Below are 15,633 nucleotides of genomic sequence, written 5' to 3'. Positions count from 1 at the left end.
TTGAGGGCCACTGGTCTGTTATTATCTCCAAAAGTTCACTGTTCATTTCTCCACTTAAATAGAGACCCTCCTGCCTCAAACTTACGTGTCATCCTCCTTTCTGCCTTTTCTACTGAAGAACAGCGGTTCCTCTCAGCCTCCACCCGTGCACTGGATCCCGTTCCCACTTGTCTCACGCCACGACCTGCCCGGCAATTATTCTCTGGACAGTATGTTTAATTTCTCCCTCAGACTCCAAACATGCTCATTTTTTTCTTTCCTAAACAAAACAAACAAACCCAAACCCTTTCTCCTGCCCCTTAAGTTCTCTCTCTCTTTATCTGTACAAATTTTCATAAGGATCCATCTTATACTCATGGCCTCCACTTCCACTTTTTTACTTTTACTACTTTTATACATTTACTTCTCTACCCAAGAAAATCTGGGTCTATGGACATTTTTCTATTCTCTCAAAGATCCTACCTGCCCAGTTCAGTGGTCTCCTCAGGGTCCTTCCATTACCTCACAACACAGGGTGTTTTAAAATATTTTTGAATGAACTTCTGAAGAAAATATTTGACCTGGTGAGCAACCTACCTCTTGAATTCCCTGACATTATTCTCTTGGTTCTCTTTTCACCTTATTGATGGCTTTCTCTATTTCTGTTTCTTCTGCATCCCCTAAATACAAGTACTCCTTTGGGGATGGTTTTTCAGTACTCTTCTCAATGATTTCCATGACTCCAAATACCCCTAGGAATTCCCTGTTCATCTCTGCCCCCATATTAAACGCTGAGCTCTAAATTAAGACTTTTTTTTTTTACCATCAAGGTGGCATAATTTTGAATAAAGGGAACCAAAAGCAATATTACCATAAACAATAACTCCCACCAAGCAATGCCTTCTGCACGCAGGCACTGAAGAAAGTGTTTTGCAAAAATACATGTTAACTCACTTAATTTACTCTTCTGCAGCCCTATGAAGTCGGCTTCCTATCCCAACATTATAAATGAGGTTATAATCTCCAAGAGGTTAAGGAACTTTCTCACACAGCTAGTAAGTTGTAAATATAGGATTGGAACTACATTTTTACTTCAAAGCCAATTTTCTTAATCAAGTGTATTGTTTCTTCTTATCTTCTAAAATTCTCCTCAAAATTCAATTCTCTTAGCTCTTCTTGATTTCCACAGAACTACAGGATAATTTAAAGTCAACACTGGAAACTGTACACTCTTGGCCTCTGTATCAAAGAAAACATTATTTTTCTAAGAATCCTAGGGCTAAAAGAAAGTCTGCATTATATAATTCATCTCCAAGCCTGTAGGCAGAATTGTATCTAAACCATTCGAGACAGATGGGTATCTTCTATTTTTAATGACATCTACCAAAGGAGATTCTCGCCTACTAAATTTAGATTGTGAGCCAAAGGAAGGAAGTGTATCTAATTTTATGCTCCATATACCTACACCTTCACATACAATTGGCAATATATATCCTAATAGGATTACTACCCCAAGTAGAAATGAACACAAAATCTACAATCAAATACTAAGGCCAGCCACTAGAAAGGGATTCAGCTAGTCTCTTCAAGTTGACAAGAGAACAAAATCATTCTAGTCCAAAGTATGGAAGAGCTGATATCATATTCTTCCTATTATATTAAAACCCACCTAGCAGAGTAACTGGAAAAATGACAAAGGAGTTTCTAGTATGAGGTATACCTGTTACATGGCTGTAACTAGTTACAAACAGTTAACTCCAAATCTTAATGGAGAAGAGTCATGAATGCATCTTAATTGAGTAACAATTTAAGATTTATAGTTCTATCCTTGCCAACACTTCCTCTAGGCATCAGGCTTGAGGATCCAAACACTTAACAATCGCCCCAAAGATTTCAGTCTAATTCTGCCTGTCAGGTCATCTTCTTTGCCAGCTCTCAACACATCAAAGGAAAAACAAACAAAACAAAAATTTCACAAAAGCTGCAAAATGAAGCGATTTGTTGCAGTGTACTTTACTTAGTAATTCTTTGCAGGGAAAGCAAGGGAAAAAAATTCTTTGCACTGTTTGTTACAGCAGAAAGCTAAAATCACTTTAGGATAGTTATCTCAAAGAAGCTACTGGCTAGCGCCAAAACAAAAGTTTAATTGGCCCTTAAGTCAAATACTTTCCCAAATTAACCATCTGAGCATGCTTCTTCACAAAGTTGGGAGGGCTTTAGCATTACTTAAAATAACATAACCCCATGGGTCAAATCGTACTGTAAAATTAAGTTCATCTTTTTTTTAATGATTAAAGGAAATTTAAAGTGGATAATCACATGAGTATAAGTTTTGACTTCCATTATCATATTAAAATCTAGTACCGACTAGCAATAAATGAAAGATGATAAACCCAGGGAAATGTTTATATAAATTACAACAGTAGTGTTGGTACAATTCCAAAAATCCAGGTCATAGATAAACCATTTTTTAAAACAAACATTCAGGGACTTCCGTGGTGGCTCAGTGGTTAAGAATCCCCCTGCCAATGAAGGGGACACGTGTTCGAGCCCTGGTCCGGGAAGATCCCACACACCACAGAGCAGCTAAGCCCGTGCTCCACAATTACTGAGCCTGCGCTCTAGAGCCCACGCGCCACAACTACTGAGCCCGCATGCCACAACTACTGAAGCCTGCGTGCCTAGAGCCCGTGCTCCATAAGAGAAGCCGCCACAATGAGAAGCCCACGCACCGCAACAGAGTAGCCCCCACTCACTGCAACTAGAGAAAGCCCGTGCACAGCAAGGCAGACCCAACACAGCCAAAAATAAATTTTTTAAGAAAAGAGCAGACTGCTCCATCTCCTATAAAAAAAAAAAGAATTCATCAGAAATAGCAAATGTCAAAGATAAAAATACTGACCTGACCAATCAGCAAGTGACCAAATATCTTTCTGAAAGTAATTCAAGATGCTTCCCAGAAGACAGCATCTATTTCTATCTAAGTAATAATGAGGTAGTACGTTTGCAACCCAAACAATTCTTTCTCCCATTTGTTTAGTGAATAATTTGACAACAAATGGAATTCAGGTACAAGGTTTTATTTTGTCACATTCTAATTTTGTAATCACTGTTTTAACCCACCTACGTAAAAACCTGTTACAAGCACAAAATATATATTTCAAACTAAGAACCATCTTCAATGTAAATCCAAATGGCCTACTCCAAAAAAGTCTAAACAAAAATGCTACCTTACATTTGGCCGTACAGCAGCAACTGCATATTGCCAAGTTTTATTTGGTGTCTGCTGGAGGTTCATGCAATTTTTTTCTCAGCTGCTTCTCAGTCGCCACCTGACCTGGAAGTGGTTAACTGCTTTATGATTCCAATTCATTTTTTAATCACAAACAATCTTGCATTAGTCATTAGAGTAAGTTATTTATAACACAGGGTATTTTTAATAACAGCTTACTTGAGATATAATCCACATGCCATAAAGCTCACCTCTTTAAACTGTATAACTCATTGGTTTTTAGTAAATTCACAAAAATTCTATGTCGATCATCACTACCTAATTCCAGAACATTTTCATCACCTCCTAAAAGAAATCTCATACCCATTAGCAGTCACTCTTCATTTTCCCCTACCCCTAACCCTGGCAACCATGAATTTACTCTCTCTCTCTATGGATTTGCCTGTACAGGATGTTTTACATAAATGGAATCACACAATAGGTGGACTTTAAGGACTGGCTTCTTTCACTTAACATGTTTTGAAGATTCATCAATACTGTAGCATGTATCAGTATTTCATTTCCTTTATGACTGGATAATATTCCACTGTATGGAAATACCATATCTAATTTAACTATTTATCTATTGATGAACATTCGGGTTGTTTCTACTTTTTGGCTATTATAAATATGCTGCCTTGAAAATCTGTGTACGTGTCTTTGTGTGAACATACATTTTCATTTTTCTTGAGTATATACTTACAAGTGGAGTTGCTGGGTCACATGGTAACTCTATGTTCTTAACTTTTTGAGGAACTGCCAAATTATGCAAAAGCGGCTACATCACTTTACAATCCCACCAGGTCTGTAGTGAGGGCACAATTTCTTCATCAACCTTGTAATTGTCTTTCTTTTTTATTATAGCCATACTAGTGGGTACAAAATGGTATCTCGTTGTTTTGATTCAAATTTCCCTAGTGATCTTTGCATGTGCTTGCCGGCCAAGTATGTATCTTCTTTGGAGAAATGACTACTAAAATCCTTTGTTCACTTGTAAATTGGATTATTTGTCTTTTTATTAGTTGTAAGAGTTTTTTAATATTCTGGATACATTCCTTATCAGATACATGATTTGCAAATCAATTCTCCCATTCTGTGGGTTGTCTTCTCAGTTTCTTGAGGGTGTCCTTTGAAGCAAAAAAAAGCTTTTAATTTTGATATAGTCCAATTTATCTATTTTTTCTTTTGCCACTTGCACTTTTGGTATCATATCAAAGAAACCACTGCCTAATCCAAAGTCACAAAGATTTACTTCTATGTCTTCTTCCGAGTTTTAGTTTTAGCTCTTACATTCAGATTTATGATCCATTTGGAGATAATTTTCATACATGATGTGAGGTGAGGGGTCCAGCTTCATTCTTTTGCATGTGGATGTCCAGCTGTCCCAGCACTTTTATTGAAAAGACTATTATTTCACCACTGACTTCTCTTGGCACCCCTAATGAAACTCAATTGATCAGAGATCTATAGGTTTCATTTCTGGACTTTCAATTCTATCCCACTGATCTATATGCCCGTCTTTATGCCAGGACTACAGTGCTTTGATTACTGTAGCTTCGTAATAAGTTTTGAACACTTAGTTTTTTTGTTCTTTTGGTTTTTTTTTTTTTTGCGGTACGCAGGCCTCTCACTGTTGTGGCCTCTCCCGTTGCGGAGCACAGGCTCCAAATGCGCAGGCTCAGCGGCCATGGCTCACGGGCCCAGCCGCTCCGCGGCATGTGGGATCTTCCCGGACCGGGGCACACACCCGTGTCCCCTGCATCGGCAGGCGGACTCTCAACCACTGCGCCACCAGGGAAGCCTGAATACTTAGTTTTTTAAGGAATAAATGAAGAATATTTTTCGACTCAGAAACTCCAATTACAGGAAGACTTTTTTGCTGATTTCAAACTTAATCTCGTTCAAGAGAAATCAGCATGTTAAGCTACTTACGTAACACATTTCAGAGGTATGGCTTTTATGAAACAGCATACTCAGTTTCATATACAAAACTTTATATCCTTTTCTTTTTCATTTCATTTCATAAAAATGGTAGAATTCTAGTTTTGGGTTTTTTTGTGCTATGCGGGCCTCTCACTGTTGTGGCCTCTCCCATTGCGGGGCACAGGCTCCGGACGCGCAGGCCCAGCGGCCATGGCTCACGGATCCAGCCGCTCCGCGGCATGTGGGATCTTCCCGGACCGGGGCACGAACCTGTGTCCCCTGCATCGGCAGGCGGACTCTCAACCACTGCGCCACCAGGGAAGCCCTAGAATCCTAGTTTTTAAGCTCTGTTTCAATACTGGCTCTGCTGTACAGGCTATAATGCAGCTGCAATCTGAGCTCAAAATAAAACTTTTCTATAAAAAGAAATTTTTCTCAACTTAGGCAGCAATTTTTTTTTGCTTCTTCAAAAATTTCTTTAATGATGTTATGAGTTGAATGCATTTTTTAAATTGTTAATATCAATGTTCTATGAACCAGAAGTGAACCAGACTGATTTTAAGTCTTGCCGTAGGTAAGATTTCAATGTACAACACAGTTACAAGGACTGCGTATAACTGAAGTTATGGGACCATCTCTATTCCTTTTAGTATTCTATAACATCAGTCTAAAACCTATCTGTGAACCTCAAGGGGCATGCATAATAAAAGACAGAAGAGTGTGTCACCAGTATAGAAGCAGCCTAGAAAGCTTAAATAATTTCATAATAAACTTCTCTCAATTCTAAGAACCTAAAGCTATTCTTATTTAAAGTGTCAACACTGTTTTTGTTTCCTAAATGGTAATGACCTTCAAAGGGGCTTGACAGTTTTTACTTTTGCTGGCAGTCACTAAAAGTGACATACCAACTTTGAGAAGCCATCTGGTGGTGAGAAAACCAAGCCATCACCACACATGTCAAATTTCAAATAACTCACTAACACAACAGTAATTAAGGAAAAGTTCTATTTCCTCAAGTGCTAAAAATGTTCCTATTCCCTTCATGACACTAGGCAAATTACTTGTATCTCAAAGATACCTTCCTTGTTCCTCTTCCCCACAAAATAAACCAATCCCAGCAGATATTCCTTCAAAGTCCTTTAGGCTCAATGATTCTGTATAATATATCTGAATGCGTACAGTGGAAATGGGAAATGTACTTTAGAAATAAAGAGAATCACAGATAAATACTCTGGTACAATTGCTTAATTATATTTTCTGTATTTCCATTTTTGGCACAGAAAAGGAAACTGCTTTAACTACTTACTCTATTTTATCCCCAAGAACTTAAAACCCCTCTCTTAATGCATTTCCAAACCTTACTCTCAGAGAATTAAATACTTTAAAGGAAAAAGAAGTTAATATTTATTCAATATGATCTTAGAAAATTTCTAAGAAAATTTTGGTTTAAATTTTTTAAACAGTTTAAATTACTTAAGTGTAAGTAACTGACTGTCTATTCAACATAAAAGCCCAATAGGGGCTCCCCTGGTGGCGCAGTAGTTAAGAATCCGCCTGCCAACGCAGGGGACACGGGTTCGAGCTCTGGTCCGGGAAGATCCCACATGCCGCGGAGCAACTAAGCCCGTGTGCCACAACTACTGAGCCTGTGCTTTAGAGCCCGCGAACCACAACTACTGAAGCCCACGTGCCACAACTACTGAAGTCCGTGCACCTAGAGCCCATGCTCCGCAGCAAGAGAAGCCACTGCAGTGAGAAGCCCGCGCGCCACAACTAGAGAAGGCCCGCACAAAGCAATGAAGACCCAACACAGCCAAAAATAAATAAATACATAAATAATAAAATTAAATAACACTTAAAAAATAAAATAAAAGCCCAATAAAAAATACAAGCACTGGAAGATTCATTTCCAATGGCCTAGCCATCCAGTAAAATTTTTTTAGCCTGGTAAGCTTTATTTCCTGCCTGACATCATCAGGGATCTAGTTTCACAGCTCTCCTGTACAATTTCTACTACGATACTTTTCTGGCCTCTCTTGGCACCTGTAAACTGCTGCTAGGTAATATTTCTGTTGTCAGTGGACTACAAATTTTATAGAAAGAGACCTTCAATTGAACCCTCTCCACTTCAAACTCACATTCTTCCCTAACAGGTGAATCTTAAACTAAGTCTACTATAACAAGATGGAAACATTTTATGGTATTGAAATGTTACATATTCACTAAATCTCCCTGATCACAGAATTCAATTCAAGTTACAATCTCTCTTGAATAGAAATAAAAAATGGTTTTGGTAAATCATATTCTGAACTAGAATTGTTTTTCTTTCAATTGCCCTAGAATTATAGACAGATACCTATTCTACTAAGTTTTAGGAAATAAAAAAATTGAGTGAAATATAGAAAAATAAATATAATAATATAAATGGTACTTCCAAAATTTAAGAACAATATTTTCTTTTTTTTTAATTTTTAATTTTTATTTATTTTTGGCTGCATGGGTCTTAGTTGCTGCGCGCAGGCTTTCTCTAGTTGTGGCAAGCGGGGGCTACTCTTTGTTGTGGTGTGCGGGCTTCTCATTGTGGTGGCTTCTCTTGTTGTGGAGCATGGGCTCTAGTCATGCAGGCTTCAGTAGTTGCAGCACGCGGGCTTAGTAGTTGCGGCACACGAGATCTGGGGCATGCAGGCTTCAGTTGTTGTGGCACGTGGGCTCAGCAATTGTGGCTCGCAGGGTCTAGAGCACAGGCTCAGTGGTTGTGGCGCACAGCCTTAGTTGCTCCATGGCATGTGGGATCTTCCTGGACCAGAGATCGAACCCTTGTCCCCTGTACTGGCAGGCGGATTCTTAACCACTGCGCCACCAGGGAAGTCCCAAGAACTATACTTTCAATTCATTATTCCTATCTTTTTATTCAATACATACTCTAAACAACAATACCCACCGTCAAAGAGGTAAAACGTACATTGTAGAGACTGACAGAGCCCAAATGAAGCACTGAAACAACCACTTAAATCAATTAAAACAACCACTTAAACCATTTAAAATCTCAATACAAACCCAAGTATGCTTTAAGTTAATTCAAACATCTATTTGGTCCTAAGCTTCAGATGATACTAAGTTTTACCAGAGATAGAACCTGCTTGCTAGTTTACAATCTACCAGAGAGGATAAAAAAGTATACAAATTTAAAAGTATATATTAAGATGGTATGACATAATCTGAAGAAGAACAGGACTGGAAGTTTTATTCATTATTAGACATATGACCTTGAAAGGATCATTTGTCTTCTTAGAAAAATAACTGACCAAAACTGAAACAAAAATTTAAAAATTTCAATAGTCCTAAATATATTAAAGACATAGATCTGTAATTAAACAGTTTCGCAAATAAAATCATCACATGGCTTCACCAGAGAATTTGTCTAACCATTTATGGAAGAAAAAGCATCAATATTATGTAAATCTTTCTAGAGAAAAAGAAGGAATGTTTCCCAATCCATTTTATAAACCAGGATAACCCTGATGTCATAACCTAAGGAAGGGCAGTATATGAACATAAACATAGATGCAAAAATCCTAAAAAATATACTAGTAAATTGAATACAGCGAATATATTAAAAAGGATTATTTATCATGCATAAGTAGGGTTTATTCCCGAAATGCGAGGTTGATTTAACATTAGGGGGAAAAAAATCAATGTAATTCAACCCACATTAACAGGGGGAAAAAAAGAGAAAAAAAATCATACGATCATCTCAACAGATATAGAAAAAGGATTTGACAAAATTAAACACTCACTCAGGAATTTAAAAAAAAGATTTCAAGGACTTCTACTTCTGGCCAAGATGTAGTAACAGGGACCAGATTTACCCTCCTACATTAAACAACCAAAAGAAATCAGCAAAATAGATAAGCAATGGTTTTTCAAGACACTGTACATCGAGAAACAGCAACAACAAAAAACCCCAGTGATCTCTGAGGACAAAAAATAGGTGAGTTCTATAACTGCACCCAAGACACGGCCTTGAGAGCATTTCCAGGGTGTGGTGCAGGGAAAGGGATCCCAGGCAGAGCCCAAGGGATATCACAAGCTGAAAAGACAGAGCTGAGAGTAGAGGGAGACCAATGCAGCTAGAGTTCACAGTGCAGGATATCGTATAGGAGAGAAAATGCTGGAGATGTGCGGGGAGTTCCTCTCAAGTATTCCACTGAATACACATCAGCCCATGAATGGAAGCAAACCACCAAAGACAGGGGAAAGAATCACCAGAGAGGACTAGAGGAAACAATGCTGAGAGCTTAGACAGGACCAACAGTAGTGTCTGTTCCCACCAGCTAGACTTGCAAAACCTTATAATTCCTTGGTAGAATATTCAGAAGGGTCTTGCCATAGTAGTAGAGAATGACAAGCCCTAGTGACAATAGCCCTAAATGCTGCCCTGGTCCACCCAACAAAGCTTAAAACCAAGACCCAGAAGCATCAAGATATTTCCAAATAATTTAACTGTATCTCAGGGAAAATCTCCAGAAATTTATAAGAAGAAAAACAAAACTCCAATCCCTCCACAATGTCTAGCATCTAGTCAAAGATTACCAGGCATCCAAAGAAGCAGGGGGACAAAAAAGAAAAAAAAAAAAGGGACTTCCCTGGCGGTCCAGTGATTAAGACTCTGTGCTTCCAATGCAGAGGGCATGGGTTTGATCCCTGATTGGGGAATTAAGATCCCACATGCCATGGGGCGTGGCCTAAAATAATAATAATAATAATAAAATAAAATTTTAAAAAAGCAAAGGAGCAGAAAAATATGACCACTGATGATGAGAAAAATCAACCAATCAAAACCAACCCATTATAACAGTTATCATAACTATTATAATAGTTATCATAACTATAGAGGTAAGAACTGACATTATAATAGTTATCATATATATAATAGTTATCATAACTACAGAAGCAAGCAAACTTTTCCTATAAAGGGCCACATAGTAAATGTTTTAGGCTTTGTGAGTCATACACTCTCTGCTGCAACAACTCAACTCTGACAGAAGTCTTGAACAGGCTTGTTACATAACAAACAGGATATACAAATAACCAATAAACATATATACAAATAACCAATACCCCAGTACCAAATACCATTTTCCAATAAAATGAAACAGTGTTTCTTGGAGAAATGTCTGATTCTATGACTGAGGCAAGAAATATACAAGATGAGCCTGGAGCATCTTGTAGTGCTAGAAAGTAAGAAGTGTTCTAAAAAATTTTTTTTATTTTAAACCCACAATGACAGGAGTATGTCAAAGGGATACAGCAGCCAATTGAAGAACTCTCAATCGTCAAGCTGGAACAATTTCAGCAACAACAAAAAATAAAGCAGTAATGGATTATAACCCAAAGTATAAAAAAAAAATCCTTGAGTTCAACTATATAAATGATTGAATACATAAATAGATAGACAGACAATAAATTAAGTAAATAAATAAGTGGGAGAACAGACAAATCTCCAATGAAGAAGAATTTAAGATAATTTACATATTTTGCCTTCAAGGAAGTGGTGCATAACACCCGTTCTTTGAGTGTGGACTGCACATAGTGACTTCCTACCAAAGAATACAATATGGAAGCGGGGAATAAAGGAGTAACTTTACAGTGAAGAACCCTGATACTCAGCTAGGCATCAAGGTTAGCATTAACAGTGATAAGTCATGTGGATAGCATGGACCCTCGATATGATGTGATGGGAACGACATTTTACCCCATGGTCTTCCCCAGTTGAAAGACATCTGAAAAACTACTTCACCAATACGCTTTAAACTGTCAAGGTCGTCAAAAATAGGAAAGATCTGAGAAACTGTCACTGTCAAGAGGTCTCTGAGGAAATATGACTAATGTGGAACAGAAAAAGGACATTAGGTAAACACTAAGGAAAAAGTAAAATAAAGTATGGACTTTACAAACAGGACACAGATATAATATTTTCTCTGATGCCTCTTATGCATTATATGCTCATTATAAAAGAAATGTAGAAAATCCAGAAAGTATAAAAAAATAAGTAAAAATTTTTCTTCCTAGAGATAACCATGATTAATATTCCAAGGCCATGGTTCCTAAAATGTGTGTCCACACACCTCGGGGAACCACAGCAAACTCACAAGGATGCTGCGGGTTATTTTAAACTTTCAAGGGAAACACAGTGACATCTGTCGGATACTCCACAATCTACAAGCTCAGTGTTCAGCAGTTCAGTGTTAACATTAGATCACTTTACATTCCTTGCCATAATGCCATATCTTTGTGAAGCTGGTTTTTCCAGTGGTTGCTGCAACAAAAAAACAAATACCATGTGAAAATCATGTGGCACAGGAAAGGAGGTGATGACACCCAATATGACCCCAAGGTTTGAGAAGCTGTGAAGTGCCCAAGCATCTGTGGTTAAGAATGAAATAAAAAATGTTTTCTTAAAACACACACACACACACACACACACACACACACACACACACAGAGTAATATTATTATACCCCTACCACAGTGGTTAAAATTTTTAAATATCAAGCGCTGGCAAGGAAGTAGAGAAACTGGAACTCTCATGGAAGTGGATGATAGGAGAATAAATTGGTACAACCACTTTGGAAAATGATTGTCATTACTGAGTTGACAAAACCCAATGACCCAGAAAGTCTTTAGATACTTACCCTAAAGAAACTCTTGCACATGTACATCAGGAGGTATTTTTTTAAATGTCTGTGGTTGCATAGTTTGTAACTTAGAAACAATTCAGTTACTCACAGATCGGATAATGGGTAATTGTGGCACAGTCATGTAGTTGAGTTCTATATAACACTGAAAATGAAGGTTAAACATCTACATGTATTAACATGAAAGAATCTCAAACTCCTAATGCTGAATGAATAAAGCAAACTGAAAAGGAATACAAGCAGTATGATTTCATATATATATAAAGTTTAACAAATCTAAAACTAAACAATATATTTACAATTACTTCCACATGTCAAAAACAATGAAGAAAATACAAGGGAATAAAAACCACTTCAAAGTAGTGCTTTCCTCTGACTGGGAAAGGAAGGAAGTGAATGCCATAAAAGAGAGGCATATGAGGAACTTTCAAGAATATTGATAATGCACTATTTTTAAAGTTGGCCAGTGGGACAAAGATGTTTATTTTGTTTTTCTTTTTTAAAGTACCCATATGTCCTATATGCTTTTTTTGTACATATATTAGATTTCATTTTAAAATAATTAATTAAACTAAACACTATTTATTCAACAAAATATTTCTTGAACACCTACTATGTTCTGGATATTCTGAGTGCTTTATGAACAAAGAAACATCCCTGCCCTCACAGAGCTTATATTCTCTTATAGCTGAGGAAGAAGACAGAAAGCAAAATGCAGCAACACACACACACACTCTTTTTTTTTTTTTTATTGTAAGAGCAGAGAAAGGGTTATCAGGAATAGGGCAAATTGTAGTATGAAACACTCACTGGATTACTCTTGAGATATTAAAAAGGAAAAACCCCTACTTCCTTCCTATGTAGGGAAAAACCCAGTCCTCCTTCCCTACTATTTTTCTCCTGTGAATCTCCGTTACTACTCACACAAAACACTTCACTCTGGTCACCAATGTGTGGCAGTTTCCCCCGGCACCACCAAGCAATTCTCTGACACCGACAGGAATTCAGCTCAATTCTGACACTGTCTACCTGGAGCAATCATCAGTTTCCACAGGTTAAGGGCTCAGTCCCACGAGACTGCCACTTCCCCAACTTCAGATATCAGTCACAAGCCCAGGTTACCCCCCGTGCTGCTGACTGACCAGCTACAGACTGGGGGTTCCAATGACCCCCTCCTTAGGTTTGCTTAATTTGCTAGAGTGGCTCACGCAACTCAGAAAAACATTTACTTACTAGATCAAGTTTACTGTAAAAGGATATAACTCAGGAACAGTCAGATGGAAGAGAAGCATAGGACAAGGTATGTGGAAAGGGGCGTGGAGCTTGCATGCCCTGTCCAGTGGCTTCCATGCCACTCTCCCAGCACCTCCCCGTGCTCGCCAACCTGGAAGCTCTCTGAACCCCGTACTTTGGGGATTTTATGGAGGCTTCATCATGTAGGCATGATCAATCATTAACTCCATTTTCAGCCCTTCTCCCTTCTCAAGAGAATGGGTGGCAGTGCTGACCAAGCTTCTAACCATGGCTTGGTCTTTCCGGTGACCAGCCCTCATCCAGGAGCCCACCCAGTCACCTCATCAGAACAAAGACATTCATCACCCAGGAAATTATAAACGTTTCAAGGGCTCCGTGTCAGGAACTGAGGGCAAAGACCACCATATATTTTCTATTATCTCACAATAAAAACTCTTAGGTTTGTACTAGTTTATAAGAAACTAGGGGGAAAAGATCTAAGAGATGAAACCATCAACAATATGTTAAAAGAAAACCATTCTCTGTTTCCAGTATTCTTGAGAATGTCAAGTAGACTATCTAGCCATTAAAAGTCCTCAGAATTAAAAAAAAACCACTTAGCACATCTAGATGCTTTTAGAATATCTGTTGAACAAATGATTGTTTACAAATGAAATCTGTCTTAACCATCTCATTTTCTGTGCTAGTATTTTTCATAAAATGAACAAATTTTTTAAAAGAATTTATGAAAATGGCTGAACTCTCAGTTACCCTTTCATCTATTATATGTATTTCTTTATCTGATGTCAATTTTCAAACAGAACAACAAAAAAATAGAACATGCTGCAGAGAATAAAGAAATCTAAACTATGAGAGAAGAAAGAAAAACCTGAGCTGTTCGGGAACTCTATGCTGACTGAATCAGAGACTACATTCCTGCATCTGAAGATGTTCTTCACCCAGTAACATAGCAAATTACTTGTCCACCATCCAGTCTCAAGCATGAGGCTTTGGCTGTTATCCAGTAAAATGAATGTAACTTAAACATTTCTGCTTTTAAATCTTGTATCTAAGAGTCCTGTAATAGCACGAACTGTCTAGAAACTGAATTCTTTTCATTCTTAATGGTCTATACTTTCTTTGATACTTAAAAGTAAAAATGCACTAGGTTACCCACAACAATTACTTTTATCTAAGTACCTGAACCACTGGAGAGGAATACCAGTTAAAACTATACTATATCAATTATAGAAATTGGTAAAACAGAAAATAATGGCTTTGGAAGCTTTAAGGAAGTTTGAAGCATTTGAAACCAGAAGACACCCACATCAAGAACTGTTTTCATTTTACTTATGGGACTTTTTTTTTTTTTTTTTTTTTTTGCAGTACACGGGCCTCTCACTGTTGTGGCCTCTCCCGTTGTGGAGCACAGACTCTGTACGCGCAGGCTCAGCGGCCATGGCTCACGGACCCAGCCGCTCCCGGCATGTGGGATCTTCCCAGCCCGGGGCACGAACCCGTGTCCCCTGCATCGGCAGGCGGACTCCCAACCACTGTGCCACCAGGGAAGCCCACTTATGGGACTTTAATAAACCCTCATAGGAAATTATCTCCAGCAAAGTTAAAAAAATAAATTCCAATGTCACTATTTCAGTCTGTAATAGCAAAAAATTTATAGAGCCAGACAAAAACTGTTTTGTCTTGACTGTGCCATTTTCTAGCTATGTTACTTTGGGCAAATCACTTTATTTTCATGAGCCTCAGTTTCTCTATTTGAAAATGGGAATAATACCGTCTGTCTTCTAATGAAGTAACAAATACAACCTTGATCTGCTAATAAGCACCAGCACCCTAGGGATTAAGTTATTCTCCCTGAGGCCCCTCCTCCCATTTAGTTCATTTACTCTACTCTGTAATCAACCAAAACACTAAACAATTAAGAACTGATAAAAACATATAAAAACATATAGTGAACTGAACACGTCAGATCTTTACATTTTACTGCATGCAAAGTATTCATCAATAAATTCAAAGGGCTTGCAAAAAAATAAACTAGTGACAACAGGTAATATATCTGAGACATCACTGCATAATCAGTAAATGCCAGTCATTATTAAGAAGTCCGAAAACCAGCATCAGCTCACCCCTGTTTTCGAAATTTCTCCATCACCTTCCCTAATCCTTTTTCCCAAAGAGGTCATTCTGCTCTTCAGCTCTTCAGTAAACCTTTAAGCCTTCAACAATCTAAAACATGCTTAATAATTCCTTAGTCCCTTCAGACTTCCTAGCATCCTTCTGTCCCTAACTTCTTGGGAGTATTTACTCCACCATTTCAGATTTCTGCTGGTTATCCTTCCCCTCCCTAGTCTAAAAATAATAAGACCAGGGCTTCCCTGGTGGCGCAGTGGTTGAGGGTCCGCCTGCCGATGCAGGGGACACGGGTTCGTGCCCCGATCCCGGAAGATCCCACATGCCGCGGAGCGGCTGGGCCCGCGAGCCATGGCCGCGGAGCCTGTGTGTCCGGAGCCT

The 15,633-nt window shown here is 38.3% G+C and overlaps 1 protein-coding gene across 3 annotated transcripts in view; it reads right to left on the bottom strand.

The window, feature by feature from the left end:
• The window catches only part of SCAI (suppressor of cancer cell invasion), a 114,616-nt gene that overhangs the window by 81,752 nt on the left and 17,231 nt on the right, over window positions 1-15,633 (bottom strand). Inside the window, exon 1 of one of the 3 annotated variants that reach the window (XM_060101249.1) lies at window positions 11,326-11,368. The exons of the other annotated variants lie outside the window; for them this stretch is intronic. The gene's annotated coding sequence lies outside the window, so the exon portion shown is untranslated. Of the gene's footprint in view, window positions 1-11,325; window positions 11,369-15,633 lie in introns of those variants that run through there. 3 annotated transcript variants of the gene reach the window in all.

The sequence above is a fragment of the Mesoplodon densirostris genome, chromosome 6, assembly GCF_025265405.1.
Source record: "Mesoplodon densirostris isolate mMesDen1 chromosome 6, mMesDen1 primary haplotype, whole genome shotgun sequence".
NCBI lineage: Eukaryota > Metazoa > Chordata > Mammalia > Artiodactyla > Ziphiidae > Mesoplodon > Mesoplodon densirostris.
This window is presented reverse-complemented; position numbering and strand designations above follow the sequence as displayed.